This window comes from Triticum aestivum, chromosome 4D, assembly GCF_018294505.1.
Source record: "Triticum aestivum cultivar Chinese Spring chromosome 4D, IWGSC CS RefSeq v2.1, whole genome shotgun sequence".
Classification (NCBI taxonomy): domain Eukaryota; kingdom Viridiplantae; phylum Streptophyta; class Magnoliopsida; order Poales; family Poaceae; genus Triticum; species Triticum aestivum.
This window is the reverse complement of record NC_057805.1, coordinates 378,711,502-378,726,253: the sequence shown is the minus strand read 5'-3', so window position 1 is coordinate 378,726,253 and position 14,752 is coordinate 378,711,502.

The window sequence follows — 14,752 nt, the reverse complement described above, 5'->3', positions numbered from 1 at the left end:
GTAGGACAAAAGATGTCATGCAAGTTCTTTTAATAAAGCATGTATGACTATTTACGGAATACATGCCTACATTATATCGATGAACTGGAGCTAGTGCCGTATCGCCCTAGGTTATAACTGTCACATGATGAATATCATCCAACAAGTCACCGATCCGATGCCTACGAATTTATTTATATTGATTTTGTTGCGTTACTATTGCTATCATCACTATTACACTTGCTACAAAATTACTGCTATCACTGTTACTGTTGCCGTTGCTGCTATCACTACTATCAAAACTATCAAACTACTTTGCTACAGATAATTAATCTCCAGGTGTGGTTGAATTGACAACTCAGCTGCTAATACCTTCAAATATTCTTTGGCTCCCCTTGTGTCGAATCTATAAATTTGGGTTGAATACTCTACCCTCGAAAACTGTTGCGATCCCCTATACTTGTGGGTTATCACACGCCTCTCGGTCAGCCTGCGCACCGGACTGCGCTCGCACGCCTCCTGTTCAGTCGAGATCAAGCACTTGTCCGCACGACACCTCCTACAACCATTAAAACCAAGACACATGGCGTCACGTGAATGGTTAAGAGAACGCACACGGTTTAAATTGTACAAACATTTGAGATATTAACGTGGCAGCTATTCTTTCAAAATGCCTTTGTTGGCTGTCATTATTCGAGTGTGCCTTCTCTCAAAATGGACACGAAAAATACCACAGCATGTCAAGTGCCATTCCATTATAGCATGCCAAGTTTCATGAATTTCAGACGAGTTTTGGATTTACTAGAATTTGAAAATAAAGTATCTCAACGTTTTGCCAGCACTCAACACTGCCCTGGTGTTTGAAATTCATTCCCATTTCTTGCATGGGACCTAAGCATGCACCCAAGGACACAGATTTGATTTTTCAACCAATTTATATGCACTGGAGCATGTGCATGTAGTTCAAATTTGAATTATGCACATAAATGCATTGAAAACTCAGTTAATGCATAAAAATGTCCAAACGAACCCCGAAAAATCACAAAAATTGACACAACACTCCTGTTGTTCTATGTTGACACGAGAAATTTTTTGTGAGAAGCTCTGGTTTGTGAGAAGCATATCCCCAAACCTGCCCCAAATGGGACAAAAAATTTACCACGACATGTTGATGCCGCTCCATGACAGCATGCCAAGTTTCCTGAATTACAGACGAGCTTTGGATTTACTAGAATTTAAAAATAAAGTATCTCAACATTTTGCCAGCACTCAATAGTGCCCTGGTGTTTGAAATTCATTCCCATTTCTTGCATGGACCTAAGCATGCACCCAAGGACACATATTTGATTTTTTCAACCAGTTTATATGCACTGGAGCATGTGCATGTAGTTCAAATTTGAATTATGCACATAAATGCATTGAAAACTCTGTTAATGCATAAAAATGTCCAAACGAACCCCAAAAAATCACAACAATTGACACAACACTCCTGTTGTTCTATGTTGACACGAGAATTTTTTTGAAAGCAATGAGGCAATGGATATTGTTTCGTCCCCAAAGGTGGGACGTTCCCTACCGAAACCATCATGCTTGTTGTGAGAAGCTCTGGTTTGTGAGAAGCTTTGGTTTGTGAGAAGCATATGCCCAAACCTGCCCCAAATGGGACAAAAAATTTACCACGGCATGTTGATGCCGCTCCATGATAGCATGCCAAGTTTCATGAATTTCAGACGAGTTTTGGATTTACTAGAATTTAAAAACCAGCTATCTCAATGTTTGCGGCCTAGTGACGGTGGCAGGGTGTTTGACATTCATTCCCATTTCCTGCATGGGACCTAAGCATGCAACCAAGAACACATATTTGAATTTTTCAACCAATTTATATGCATTAGAGCATGTGCATGTAGTTCAAATTTGAATTATGCACATGAATGCATTGAAAACTCAGTTAACGCATAAAAATGTCCAAACGAACCCCGAAAATCAAAAAAATTGACACAACACTCCTGTTGTTCTATGTTGACACGAGAAATTTTTTGAAAGCAATAAGAGGCAATGGATATCGTTTCATCCCCAAATGTGGGGCGTTCCCTATCGAAACCATCATGCTTGTTGTGAGAAGCTCTGGTTTGTGAGAAGCATATACCCAAACCTGCCCCAAATGGCACAAAAAATTTACCACGGCATGTTGATGCCGCTCCATGATAGCATGCCAAGTTTCATGGATTTCAAACGAGTTTTGGATTTACTGTAATTTAAAAACCAGGTATCTCAATGTTTGCGGCCGAGTGACGGTGGCAGGGTGTTTGACATTCATTCCCATTTCTTGCATGGGACCTAAGCATGCAACCAAGGACACAGATTTAAATTTTCAACCAATTTATATGCATTAGAGCATGTGCATGTAGTTCAAATTTGAATTATGCACATAAATGCATTGAAAACTTAATTAATGCATAAAAATGTCCAGACAAACCCCGAAAAATCCCAAATATTGACACAACACTCCTGTTGTTCTATGTTGACACTAGGAAAAAAATTGAAATCGAGAAGAGGCAATGGATATCGTTTCGTCGAGAAAGGTGAAACATTCCCTACCGAAACCATCGGGCTTGTTGTGAGAAGCTCTGGTTTGTGAGAAGCATATCCCCAAACCTGCCCCAAATGGGACCAAAAATTTACCACGACATGTTGATGCCGCTCCATGACAGCATGCCAAGTTTCCTGAATTACAGACGAGCTTTGGATTTACTAGAATTTAAAAATAAAGTATCTCAACATTTTGCCGGTAATCAACGGTGCCCTGGTGTTTGAAATTCATTCCCATTTCTTGCATGGACCTAAGCATGCACCCAAGGACACAGATTTGATTTTTTTCAACCAGTTTATATGCACTGGAGCATGTGCATGTAGTTCAAATTTGAATTATGCACATAAATGCATTGAAAACTCTATTAATGCATAAAAATGTCCAAACGAACCCCAAAAAATCACAACAATTGACACAACACTCCTGTTGTTCTATGTTGACACGAGAATTTTTTTGAAAGCAATGAGGCAATGGATATTGTTTCGTCCCCAAAGGTGGGACGTTCCCTACCGAAACCATCATGCTTGTTGTGAGAAGCTCTGGTTTGTGAGAAGCTTTGGTTTGTGAGAAGCATATGCCCAAACCTGCCCCAAATGGGACAAAAAATTTACCACGGCATGTTGATGCCGCTCCATGATAGCATGCCAAGTTTCATGAATTTCAGACGAGTTTTGGATTTACTAGAATTTAAAAACCAGCTATCTCAATGTTTGCGGCCTAGTGACGGTGGCAGGGTGTTTGACATTCATTCCCATTTCCTGCATGGGACCTAAGCATGCAACCAAGAACACATATTTGAATTTTTCAACCAATTTATATGCATTAGAGCATGTGCATGTAGTTCAAATTTGAATTATGCACATGAATGCATTGAAAACTCAGTTAACGCATAAAAATGTCCAAACGAACCCCGAAAATCAAAAAAATTGACACAACACTCCTGTTGTTCTATGTTGACACGAGAAATTTTTTGAAAGCAATAAGAGGCAATGGATATCGTTTCATCCCCAAATGTGGGGCGTTCCCTATCGAAACCATCATGCTTGTTGTGAGAAGCTCTGGTTTGTGAGAAGCATATACCCAAACCTGCCCCAAATGGCACAAAAAATTTACCACGGCATGTTGATGCCGCTCCATGATAGCATGCCAAGTTTCATGGATTTCAAACGAGTTTTGGATTTACTGTAATTTAAAAACCAGGTATCTCAATGTTTGCGGCCGAGTGACGGTGGCAGGGTGTTTGACATTCATTCCCATTTCTTGCATGGGACCTAAGCATGCAACCAAGGACACAGATTTAAATTTTCAACCAATTTATATGCATTAGAGCATGTGCATGTAGTTCAAATTTGAATTATGCACATAAATGCATTGAAAACTTAATTAATGCATAAAAATGTCCAGACAAACCCCGAAAAATCCCAAATATTGACACAACACTCCTGTTGTTCTATGTTGACACTAGGAAAAAAATTGAAATCGAGAAGAGGCAATGGATATCGTTTCGTCGAGAAAGGTGAAACATTCCCTACCGAAACCATCGGGCTTGTTGTGAGAAGCTCTGGTTTGTGAGAAGCATATCCCCAAACCTGCCCCAAATGGGACCAAAAATTTACCACGACATGTTGATGCCGCTCCATGACAGCATGCCAAGTTTCCTGAATTACAGACGAGCTTTGGATTTACTAGAATTTAAAAATAAAGTATCTCAACATTTTGCCGGTAATCAACGGTGCCCTGGTGTTTGAAATTCATTCCCATTTCTTGCATGGACCTAAGCATGCACCCAAGGACACATATTTGATTTTTTCAACCAGTTTATATGCACTGGAGCATGTGCATGTAGTTCAAATTTGAATTATGCACATAAATGCATTGAAAACTCTATTAATGCATAAAAATGTCCAAACGAACCCCAAAAAATCACAACAATTGACACAACACTCCTGTTGTTCTATGTTGACACGAGAATTTTTTTGAAAGCAATAAGAGGCAATGGATATCGTTTCGTCCCCAAAGGTGGGACGTTCCCTACCGAAACCATCATGCTTGTTGTGAGAAGCTCTGGTTTGTGAGAAGCTTTGGTTTGTGAGAAGCTTTGGTTTGTGAGAAGCATATGCCCAAACCTGCCCCAAATGGGACAAAAAATTTACCACGGCATGTTGATGCCGCTCCATGATAGCATGCCAAGTTTCATGAATTTCAGACGAGTTTTGGATTTACTAGAATTTAAAAACCAGCTATCTCAATGTTTGCGGCCTAGTGACGGTGGCAGGGTGTTTGACATTCATTCCCATTTCTTGCATGGGACCTAAGCATGCAACCAAGAACACATATTTGAATTTTCAACCAATTTATATGCATTAGAGCATGTGCATGTAGTTCAAATTTGAATTATGCACATGAATGCATTGAAAACTCAGTTAACGCATAAAAATGTCCAAACGAACCCCGAAAATCACAAAAATTGACACAACACTCCTGTTGTTCTATGTTGACACGAGAAATTTTTTGAAAGCAATAAGAGGCAATGGATATCGTTTCATCCCCAAATGTGGGGCGTTCCCTATCGAAACCATCATGCTTGTTGTGAGAAGCTCTGGTTTGTGAGAAGCATATACCCAAACCTGCCCCAAATGGCACAAAAAATTTACCACGGCATGTTGATGCCGCTCCATGATAGCATGCCAAGTTTCATGGATTTCAAACGAGTTTTGGATTTACTGTAATTTAAAAACCAGGTATCTCAATGTTTGCGGCCGAGTGACGGTGGCAGGGTGTTTGACATTCATTCCCATTTCTTGCATGGGACCTAAGCATGCAACCAAGGACACAGATTTAAATTTTCAACCAATTTATATGCATTAGAGCATGTGCATGTAGTTCAAATTTGAATTATGCACATAAATGCATTGAAAACTTAATTAATGCATAAAAATGTCCAGACAAACCCCGAAAAATCCCAAATATTGACACAACACTCCTGTTGTTCTATGTTGACACTAGGAAAAAAATTGAAATCGAGAAGAGGCAATGGATATCGTTTCGTCGAGAAAGGTGAAACATTCCCTACCGAAACCATCGGGCTTGTTGTGAGAAGCTCTGGTTTGTGAGAAGCATATCCCCAAACCTGCCCCAAATGGGACCAAAAATTTACCACGACATGTTGATGCCGCTCCATGACAGCATGCCAAGTTTCCTGAATTACAGACGAGCTTTGGATTTACAAGAATTTAAAAATAAAGTATCTCAACATTTTGCCGGTAATCAACGGTGCCCTGGTGTTTGAAATTCATTCCCATTTCTTGCATGGACCTAAGCATGCACCCAAGGACACAGATTTGATTTTTTTCAACCAGTTTATATGCACTGGAGCATGTGCATGTAGTTCAAATTTGAATTATGCACATAAATGCATTGAAAACTCTATTAATGCATAAAAATGTCCAAACGAACCCCAAAAAATCACAACAATTGACACAACACTCCTGTTGTTCTATGTTGACACGAGAATTTTTTTTGAAGCAATAAGAGGCAATGGATATCGTTTCGTCCCCAAAGGTGGGACGTTCCCTACCGAAACCATCATGCTTGTTGTGAGAAGCTCTGGTTTGTGAGAAGCTTTGGTTTGTGAGAAGCATATGCCCAAACCTGCCCCAAATGGGACAAAAAATTTACCACGGCATGTTGATGCCGCTCCATGATAGCATGCCAAGTTTCATGAATTTCAGACGAGTTTTGGATTTACTAGAATTTAAAAACCAGGTACCTCAATGTTTGCGGCCTAGTGACGGTGGCAGGGTGTTTGACATTCATTCCCATTTCTTGCATGGGACCTAAGCATGCAACCAAGAACACATATTTGAATTTTCAACCAATTTATATGCATTAGAGCATGTGCATGTAGTTCAAATTTGAATTATGCACATGAATGCATTGAAAACTCAGTTAACGCATAAAAATGTCCAAACGAACCCCGAAAATCACAAAAATTGACACAACACTCCTGTTGTTCTATGTTGACACGAGAAATTTTTTGAAAGCAATAAGAGGCAATGGATATCGTTTCATCCCCAAATGTGGGACGTTCCCTATCAAAACCATCATGCTTGTTGTGAGAAGCCCTGGTTTGTGAGAAGCATATACCCAAACCTGCCCCAAATGGGACAAAAAATTTACCACGACATGTTGATGCCGCTCCATGATAGCATGCCAAGTTTCATGAATTTTGGACTTATTTTGGATTTACTAGAATTACAAAAGCAAGTACGTCGACGTTTGCCGGAGAGCCACGGTGCCGTGGTGTTCGAATTTCATCCCCATTTCTTGCATGGGACATAAGCATAAACCCATGGACACATATATGATTTTACAACCCATGTTGGTGCACCGGAGCATGTGCATGTAGTTTAATTTTGAATTGTGCACCTAAAATGGCTAGAAAACCAATTTAATGTATAAAATGTTTAAATGAACCCTGAATAATTCCAATTCTTTTACGACACACATATAGTTGCATGTTCATTGCAGATAAAAGGTCTAGCAATTCAAACACCGTCCATTGCCGTTGTGACCCCATTATGTAATTCAAATCAAGATGAAAAATCAAGTAGATCCCACACAGTTTATTATCACCAAACGTGTGAGATGCAACACAAAATATCCTGGAGCACAGTCGGTGTATAGTACGCCTATGGCTTACGCGAGAAGGTGCGTCGGCTACAGTCCACAGCCGGCGTCTCAAGCACACTAGCTCGCTCCCCAAATATCATTTCACTGTTCAATCATCGTCGGTGAAAGATGGGCACGTGGACCCGCGTCATGAGGGCAACTTCGGTGGCCCACTCGCGGCGGCAGCCGCCATGCACGTGCTAACAAGGTGCATGAGCGCGGCCGCAATCTGCGACAGGGCGGCCAAGGCAGCCCAAACGGCCGTTGTTGCTTCTCAGGTGGCGGCAGCAACATCTGCCTCGGGGATAGCAACTGGCGAGAGCGGCAGAGCAGCTGTACGTTCCGTAGCGGCGGCCTTAGCCCTGATGGAGGCCGCCCACGACCATGTCGAGGCCGCCCACGCCCAGCTCATGGCGGTCACTGCACAAATCAAATGAAGCTTCTCTGACAACAGTCGGCAACCTACGGCCGAAGAGTTGGCAATTGCCGAGAGCCTTCGAGCAGCCGTCCGTTCCTCCGCCACATACCTTGCAACGACGGAGCCCGTCCAAGCCCAGATCGCGGCCGCCCACCCCCAGCTCGTGGCGGCCTTTTCCAAAGAGATGGCGGACGCGGATGGTGCGATGGATGCCATGGAGCCCCTTCCCCAGGAGACCGTCGGGCGCGAGCTAGACATGGAGGCGGCGGCAGAGATCGATGAGCACCAGCCGTAGTAGTACTCTTTGTTTTGTTTAATTAAGAGCGCCGGTCTTTAATTTGTTAGAGTAATGTTTAGGTCAGCTAGCTCTGTTTAATTGCTGAACTTGCTCGATTAAGAAGTGTGGGTGTGCTGTAGTCTCCTTTGTGTACCCAAATTATGCAATGACGTGGATGACCACTGTAACCAGGGAAATTCGAACCAAAATTTTTGACGTTCAAACTCATCACACACGGGTTAAGCTATCTGAATCGTTTGTGATGTTCACATATCGTACACAGTTCTGAATAAGGGACCATGTCTGATGACACTTTGCATGCCAGTTTTTTCGCTGAAGCGATTCCAAATTTTCGGCTTCCTCGGAAATATCTACCTCCCCGCCCCTCCCCCTTACCAAAAGCCACATTTCCCCTGTTTCCGCCTTCCTTTCCAAGTTGAAACCTTCACTCCTTGTTTGCAACGCCGCCTCCTGGCCGGCAACCCTCCTTCACGCTGCTCGGCCTCGTCTATCCAAGCAGGTAATCCACACCTGACCCCCATCCTCCTCCTCCTTCCACATCCCACATGCCCCAACCGCCGGCGCGAGCGCGACACCTCCACCCAAATCACCAACCCCTCCACCAAATAAGCGCCGCCCTAAGCCATGGTGCACGCAGTATAGCCAGGATCTCAAGGAGCATTTGGCAGCGCGGATGAGGTCGCGATGGCTGCCATTCGTGCCGACCCCCAGATCTTGGATGAGCACCTCGCCATTTGCTAGCTACGCCGGTTAAGCATGCTCGGTTTACCCGTTGCGTGTGCTGCTCCTGCCTTTCCTTCACAAATTCTAGTGAATTGTGCTATCTAATTTTACCATGAAATCTATTGCTCTAGTGTATATGTTCTATATGTCATGCAGTGTGGTGCTCACTTATTAACTGTTTTGTTAATTAGTTGTCGTCTTCAATTAACTATTTGGTTCAATTCTGCAAATGCGATGTTCAATTCTTCAGGCTGCAATTTTGTATTGTCTTCCATGTGAGAAATAAATCGAATTTGTCTTTACAAAATACATGAGAAACAAATACAATTGCTATATTTCCAAGTTGTCAAGCATGCTTGGTTTGGTTATACATTGTGCACTGTAGTGCTAAGTTAACGTTTGGTTCATTTGTGTTGTGGTGTTTAGTTAACTGTTTGGTTCAATTCTGCAATGCGATGTTCAATAGTTGTGGGTGCATTCTGTTATTGTATACCATGTGAGGAATAAATTGAATTTGGTTGTAGTAAATACATGAGAAACAAATACAATTGCTATATTTCCAAGTTGTTAAGCATGCTTGGTTTGGTTAACTTTCTAATCTTCTATTAGGAGTATGTTATATTGTGCAATGTGGTGCTCAGTTAATGTTTGGTTCATTTGTTGTGGTGTATAGTTAACTGCTTGGTTCAATTATGCAATACGATGTCCAATTGTCGTGGGCAGAATTTTGTATTGTTGTGCATGTGAGGAATAAATCGAATTTGGCTGCACTTAATACATGAGAAACATATACAAGTGCTATATTTCCTAGTCTTAATCATGCTTGGTTTGGATAAATGGGTTTTCCATGTGGCTTGAATTAATCTGATGAATATGCAATGTGCTTTTTTTCATCAACATATTTTACTGATAACATGCGAGCCCTTACTTAACCTGATGACTAACTACCTTATATGTGTTGCAGGGAAACAATGGGAAGCACTGAGGTTTACAATCGAGGTTAGCACATGCATGGTCCGTTGTCTAATAGCACATTATTGTGCAATTGCAGGAACCATTCTAATATTTAGGTTCTTAACAATTTGGTCTTGCACATGTAGGTCCTACTGTCAGAGGTTTTGACCCACAGTTCGACCCTTTTTGCATATGGGGAAATGAGTTGTCCATGAATGTCAATCAAATCAAGAAACCCAGAAAGATTGTTAGGATAAAGAAATTAGCGACAAAAACAACAAGATCTTTGCCTGCACAATGAACAAGACATCAGTTCACTACAAGATGGTACTAACTATTATACCTTGCCTTTTTTTTATTCCTTTGCCCCATTTCCAATATAGAGAAGATATTTATGCACATCCTTGTTTTCAGGCCTTTCCAAAGCAGTTCATTGATGATTACCTCTCAAACCACCTCTATGGTCAGGAGGCGAGGAAGGTTTTCATACAACACCCACCGTTCAATATTGAAGTGTTCCTGAAGAGGATGAAGGACGGATGGTCAATCATCCACAGGCACTGGCCTAAAGTTGCAAAGACCTTCAACATGAATGAAGGCTCAATATTCACCTTCCGCTTCAGTAGTTTTCCAGATGAGATGCATCTGTCTATATACCTTCTATGGTGCTAATTTCGAAATGTTCTAGATGTTGCATGTGAAACTTGGTGCTGGTGCAGTTGTGTAATGGGGTAGCTGAGTGCTGAAGCTATATCATGTTGCACTCTGATGTATTTCGATTATGAAATTCTCCTTACTTAATATGGAAATGAAATATATTATGTACTCAATATGAATGTCAATTAGATTAATAAATGAATTATTAATAATAGGGCAATTAGCCTACTAATGATGAATTAGCCTGCTAATTGGGTTTTGCTATTGCAAACGGTTATTGAGAAAATACCGTGGGCGATGACCTCAGACAACGCACACAGTTTCTAGGAATAAACCGTGTTGGATCAATGAACAATCACACACGACTTTCTCTTGAAAACTGTTTGCGTTAGGCCACCTTGCGCAAACGTTTACCACATAAAAACTGTGTGTGATGGATAACCTTTTCCACACAGTTTCTTCTACGGACCGTGTGTGATGCATTCAATAACGCAAATGATAAAATTGTTAGTGTGCAATGGCAACGCTATCACAAACGATTTAACGGGAAAAATTGTGTGTGATGTACCTGTGAACGGAAAAGTTTTCCTTGGAGTGACTGTGTGGGATGTACATACGAACGGAAACGTTTAGCGGGGACTGACTGTGTGGGATGTACTTGCGACCGAAAACAATTTCGCCTGTATAATTGTATTTTTTAGCTCTACTGTACGTATTTCCGTATTTGAGCGCTCGCCGGTCGCACACGACCTCATTTTGCCGAGCGTGTGTGCCAGGAGGGCATATCCCCGACGGTTTCTGGGTCGTGTGGGAAGGACCCCCCTATCGCTGTCACTCACTAGGCGATGATTCCAAATGTCGTCGCGGAAAGGGGTTAAAAACCGTTTGTATAGCACCGACGCGTACTACTATACTCTGTTATGCTTGCATCTGAGTACTTATTGCGCTACTAAGTAGTTTGTTGCTTAGGAATTTCCTCACCCTGAAATTCCTCATTGACGAATTTGTAAAAATCGCATATTCACCCCCCCTCTAGTCGATATAACGCACTTTCATTACAAAAGGATATTCCATTTGTTTTTTATGATGATTGTGTAGAAGCCTTTGAAACACTTAAGAAAGCCTTAACTTCTCCACATATTGTCCAACCACCTGATTGAACTTGCCTTTTGAAATAATGTGTGATGGTAGTGATTATGTTGTTGGTGCTGTTCTAGGACAAAGAGTTGATAAAAAATTAAATGTTATCCATTATGCTAGCAAAACTCTAGACAGTGCCCAGAGAAATTATGCTACTACTGAAAACGAATTTTTAGCAGTTGTGTTTGCTTGTGATAAATTTAGATCTTACATTGTTGATTCCAAAGTAATTATTCACACTGATCATGCTGCTGCTACTTCTTGAGCTTGCATTGATTTTTCCCTTGAAGAGGAATGGGTGATGCAGCAAAGTAGAGATAAGTATTTCCCTCAGTTAAGAACCAAGGTATCAATCCAGTAGGAGGCACAAGCAAGTCCCCAATATATGCACCTGCACAAACTAACAAACACTTGCACACAACGCGAAAAACGGGTTGTCAATCCCTTCACGATCACGAACAAGAGTGAGATCTAATAGAGATAGGTATAAAAGATAAATAAAAGAACTAACTAAAGTAAATATAAATAAATTGCAGCAAGGTATTTTTGGATTTCTTTGGTTTATAGATCTAAAAATATATGATGGAAAATATACTCGGGGGCCATAGGTTTCACTAGAGGCTTCTCTCTTGAAAGAAAACACACGGGGGTAAACAAATTACTGTCGAGCAATTGATAGAAAAGCGCATAGTTATGATGATATCTAAGGCAATGATCATGAATATAGGCATCACGTCCATGACAAGTAGACCGACTCCTTCCTGCATCTACTACTATTACTCCACACATCGACTGCTATCCAGCATGCATCTAGAGTATTAAGTTCATAAGAACGGAGTAACGCTTTAAGTAAGATGACATGATGTAGAGGGATAAACTCAAGCAAAATGATATAAACCCCATCTTTTTATCCTTGATGGCAACAATTCAATACGTGCCTCGCTACCCCTTCTGTCACTGGGTGAGGACACCGCAAGATTGAACCCAAAACTAAGCACCTCTCCCATTGCAAGAAAAACCAATCTAGTTGGCCAAACCAAATCGATAGTTCGAAGAGAAATACAAAGATATCTGAATCATGAATAGAATAGTTCAGAGAATACTCAAATAATATTCATAGATAATCTGATCATAAATCCACAATTCATCGGATCTCGACAAACACACCGCAAAATAATATTACATCGGATAGATATCCAAGAACATCGAGGAGAACATTGTATTGAAGATCAAAGAGAGAGAAGAAGCCATCTAGGTACTAGCTATGGACCCGTAGGTCTGTGGTAAACTACTCACGCTTCATAGGAAGGGCAGCAAGGTTGATGTAGAGGCCCTCCGTGATCGAATCTGCCTCCGGCAGGGTGCCGGAAAAGGCCCCAAGATGGGATCTCACGGGAACAGAGGCTTGCGACGGCGAAAAAGTATTTTGGTGAACGCTTCTGATGTAAGGGGGATATTTTAGAATATATAGAGGTGGAATTAGGGTTGGAGGACTCCCGAGGGGCCCACAAGCCCTTAGGGCGCCCCCACCCTGGGGCGCGCCCTAGAGGCTTGTGGCCTCCTTGGGACTCTTCAGGCCCTCTTTCCAAGTCACGTAGGTGTCTTCTGGTCCAAGAAAAATCATCGTAAAGTTTTATTCCATTTGGACTCCGTTTGATATTCCTTTTCTGTAAAACTCAAAAACAAGGAAAAAACAGAAACTGGCACTGGGCTCTGGGTTAATAAGTGGTCCCAAAAAAATTTCCAACGTATCTATAAGTTTTTATTGTTCCATGCTATTATATTATCTATTTTGGATGTTTTATATGCTATTTTATATTATTTTTGGGACTAACTTATTAACCCAGAGCCCAGTGCCAGTTTTTTGTTTTTTTCCTTGTTTTTGAGTTTTACAGAAAAGGAATATCAAACGGTTTCCAAATGGAATGAAACTTTACGATGATTTTTCTTGGACCAGAAGACACCTACGTGATTGGAGAGAGGGCCAGAAGAGTCCCGAGGAGGCCACAAGCCTCTAGGGTGCGCCCCAGGGGGGCGTGCCCTAAGGGCTTGTGGGCCCCTCAGGAGTCCTTCAACCCTAATTCCACCTCTATATATTCTCAAATATTCCCCCAACATCAGAAGTGTCCACCAAAATACTTTTCCACCGCTGCAAGCCTCTGTTCCCGTGAGATCCCATCTTGGGGCCTTTTCCAGCACCCTGCCGGAGGGGGATTCGATCACGGAGGGCCTCTACATCAACCTTGTTGCCCTTCCGATGAAGCATGAGTAGTTTACCACAGACCTACGGTTCCCTAGTAGCTAGATGGCTTCTTCCCTCTCTTTGATCTTCAATACAATGTTCTCCTCGATGTTCTTGGAGTTCTATCCGAGGTAATATTCTTTTGCGGTGCGTTTGTTGAGATCCGATGAATTGTGGATTTATGATCAGAGTATCTATGAATATTATTTGAGTCTTCTCTGAACTCTTTTCTGCATGATTAAGATATCTTTGTATTTCTCTCCAAACTATCGGTTTGGTTTGGCAAACTAGATTGGTTTTTCTTGCAATGGAGAGGTGCTTAGTTTTTGGTCCAATCTTGCGGTGTCCTCACCCAGTGACAGAAGGGGCAGCGAGGCACACATTGTATTGTTACCATCAAGGATAAAAAGATGGGGTTTATATCATATTGCTTGAGTTTATCCCTCTACATCATGTCATCTTACTTAAAGCGTTACTCCATTCTTATGAACTTAATACTCTAGATGCATGCTGGATTGCGGTCAATGTGTGGAGTAATAGTAGTAGATGCAGGCAGGAGTCGGTCTACTTGTCAAGGACGTGATGCCTATATTCATGATCATTGCCTTAGATATCTTCATAACTATGCGCTTTTCTATCAATTGCTCAACAGTAATTTGTTTACCCACCGTATGTTTTCTTTCAAGACAGAAGCCTCTAGTGAAACCTATGGCCCCCGGGTCTATTTTCCATCATATATTTTTAGATATATAAACCAAAAAACCCAAAAATACCTTGTTGCAATTTATTTATATTTACTTTAGTTTGCTCTTTTATTTATCTTTTATACCTATCACTATTAGATCTCACTCTTGTTCTTGACCGAGAAGGGATTGACAATCCCTTTTTCGCGTTGTGTGCAAGTGTTTGTTAGTTTGTGCAGGTGCATATATTAGGGACTTGCTTGTGCCTCCTAATGGATTGATACCTTGGTTCTTAACTGAGGGAAATACTTATCTCTACTTTGCTGCATCACCCTTTCCTCTTTAAGGAAAAAATCAACGCAAGCTCAAGAAGTAGCATCAAGCCTCCCCAGCAAAA